Here is a 3,428-nt window from a genome sequence, read left to right on the forward strand (position 1 = left end):
CATTGGAGGAGAAGGTCAGAGGGACGGAGCCTCAGACCTTCTCCTCCAATGAGAGGTGAGGACAGAGGACACGAGAAAGAAAGAAAGGAAAGACTTTTGAGATCTGGGGCCCTATTATGCACTTCTTAACTTGCCGGCTTAAGTGTTAATTAAGACGCACCGCCAGGTTAAGACCTACCGCCACCCTTATTATGCGCTTCATACGCGCTACTGCTATTATGCAGGTGTCGCTAGGCGCCCACACATAAGACGTAAGACTCCCGTGCATATATTACTCATTGTGGGAGTGTTCATATGTTAATGAAGTGCGTTAGGCGCCCCTGCTATTATGCGATCTGACTTTGCGCCTAGCGCTAAGAAGTGGTTTGAAAAGTTCTTAGGCGCTAGACTTCATGCACGTTTTCAAACCGCGGAGGCGCGCTCGTGTTTCAAAACGTGCATGAAGTCTAGCGCCTATGAACTGCATAATAATAGCATAGCGCTAATGACTCAACGCAGCCGGTTCTTAAAGGGAATGGCACCTGGCACGCTGATTGGGTTGATTGAGAAGACGCCCAAAACACACCCATGACTAATTTCTGGGCTTAGCGCCGGGTCTTAGGCGCCCACTACCGCACGCATAATAGCAAAGTGGCCTTGACCACGCCTCAACGTCTTAAGTTTAGATCTACCGCCTCGTCTTATTGCTTAAGACTTATGAAGTGCATAATTAATTTTTAATTAATTACCAATTACGAATTACAGGGACATTCCCCCTGGAGTAACTGAGGGCTAAGTGCCTTACTCAAGGGCACACTAGTAGTGGTGTGGCTTCAGGCGGGATTTGAACTCACAACCTTCCGATCCCAAGTCCAACTCACTATCCACTAGACCACCACTACCCCCCATAATAGGGCCCCTGGTCTCTGAGTCATAGGAAGCTCAGGGCCCAAGGTAATTGGCCACTTTCTCTCTCTTTGTTTCTTTGTTTTTCATTAGAGAAACTCTCTCTCTCTTTGTTTCTTTGGTTTTCATTAGAGAAACCACTGCCTCTCTCTCTTTCTCTCCCTCCCTGTCCCCCCCCTCCCCCTCTCTCTCTCTCTGTCAGTAGGGCTGTGTTCCTCTAGGGAAGGGGATCTGCCTGATTCTCTTTGTAAACTCCATCTGTGTGTCCTCCCATCTCTGACTAATGGCAAGTTGACAACAGATCTGAAGCTCTTTTGAAATAATTGAGAATAATTAGTATTGTGCAGTGATGAATACTAACGATTCAGAAACCGTTTGTTCTAACTTGACAATACAGCTGTTGACAGTTAGTAGGCTGCTGCGTATTAAAACATGAAGTTTTAATATCTTTCACAGATTCCAGCGGTCCTCGACTGTGTCATCAAATCATAGGTAATAATAAGTATTAATAATACTAATATTTTAATACTAATACTAATATTGTGAATTGTCACTCCCACAACTTTCGTTGATCAAACACTCTTCAATCATGTGGAAGGGGAACTGACTGACACCATTTTTTAACGCAACTCCAAAGGCCTTTTTGTTCAGTGTTGAAACGTGCTATAGGAATGTCAATGTCTTTCAGCTTATCCATATGATAACCGTTGAAGTCCTTAATTACACATTCTACAAGATGTACTGTGACACCCTCGGGCTTGTTTCACTTAGAGTTGTTGAAGGGGGGGATCCCAGATGGTAAATGGTAAATGGACTGCACTTATAGCACCTTTTTTGCTGCTCCAAAGCTGCTCCAAAGCGCTTTACAACGGCCTCTCATTCACCCATTCACACACACATTCACACACCAATGGCGGCAAGCTGCCATGCAAGGCACTGGCCCGCTCACTGGGAGCAATTTTGGGGTTCAGTGTCTTGCCCAAGGACACTTCGACATGTGGCCAGCTGGGGGTCGAACCACTGATCATTAGACGGCGACTCTACCTCCTGCGCCACAGCCGCCTCGTAGCAGGGGAGGCTGGTGGAGGTAGAAATCGGAGGATGGACTCGTTGTAATGCATGGAATAGAATGAGGAATGGTATCAAGCACACCGTGCATTACAATGAGTCCATCCTCCGATTTCAACCTCCACCAGCCTCCCCTTATGTGTAGTCCCTTGCAGTGGCGGACTGGCCACCGGGCAAGCCTGGCAAATGCCAGGAGGGCCGCGAGACTCTAGGCCGCTCAGAATGTATTATATAAAAAATATATATATTTGTAATTTTGTCTCTAGTGATTTTCATTGAAAATAACTTATTTCAGCAGACCGCGGCCCAAAACATTTGATATCGGCCGGGCCATCCACGCAGTTCTGCATCGCGGATGCCCAGGGCCCTAAACCAATAGGAGCAGAGCTCCCCTATGGGGCGGAGCTCCACGATCTAGAAGGATAGTTATGGTAAACCAATAGGAGCAGAGCTTTAGGTAGCGGGGTAAACCAATAGGAGCAGAGCTTTAGGTAGCGGGGTAAACCAATAGGAGCAGAGCTCCCCTATGGGGCGGAGCTCCACTCATATAACTGGAGTATATCTCCATAACTATCGTAGTCAGTTCTATATCGCCAGTGGACACGCACCTCATGTCATCATTCCGTTTATAACAGCAGTTAACGTTACACTGCTTTCATTTTCAGAATGGGGGAATTTGATGAGAGCGATGCAGTTATTGTGCAACAACTGGATGCAGGGAGCAAGTGTAGTTGGAAGTAGGAATGCACCGAAATTCGCATGTATTGGGCCGAAAATAGCACATTCGGTGTACATTCGGTGTAAAAAGGCTATTGAAAGAGATATTGACTGATGACTGCCTACTGATAATACATAATTACAGCAAACATGTCGGTAGTTTGGCATCTGTCCTCTGACTTTTTATGTTTACAATCCGTGTTGCGTGTTGCGTTTGGAAATAGGGCTGTTGTGTCGCAAATGCCAGGGCTGTTTTTTGATCCCAGTCCGCCCCTGGTCCCTTGTAAAACAAACCACTCACAAGTCTACTAGAGAGAGAGATATTAGAGTATTAGATTAGATTAGATTAGATTCAAATTTATTGTCATTGCAGAGTACAAGTACCAGACAACGAAATGCAGTTTAGCATCTAACCAGAAGTGCAAATAAAGTGATATAAAACATGATAGTGACAAGTGATAGGTACAGTATGGCAAGTATGGTAGCGGCTATATAAAAAAAGAGGTATGTACAAATGTGTGTGTGTGTGTGTGGGGGGTGGTTTGTTCAACAGAGTGTGTGGGGGGAGGATTGTTTATCAGAATGAATGAGCTTGTGAAAGAAGCTGTACTGTAGCCTGCTGGTACAGGACTTGAATACTTCCTGAGTCTCTTAGAGGGTAGGGGCTGGGATGCGGGTGTCCTTAACGATGCCTACCGCCTTCCACTGTCACCGGTCTGCCTGGAGGGACTCGATGGTCGGGGGGTTTGTTGCCCTTG

Source organism: Nansenia antarctica (genome assembly GCF_963989245.1).
Source record: "Nansenia antarctica genome assembly, contig: SUPER_18_unloc_1, whole genome shotgun sequence".
NCBI classification, from domain to species: domain Eukaryota; kingdom Metazoa; phylum Chordata; class Actinopteri; order Argentiniformes; family Microstomatidae; genus Nansenia; species Nansenia antarctica.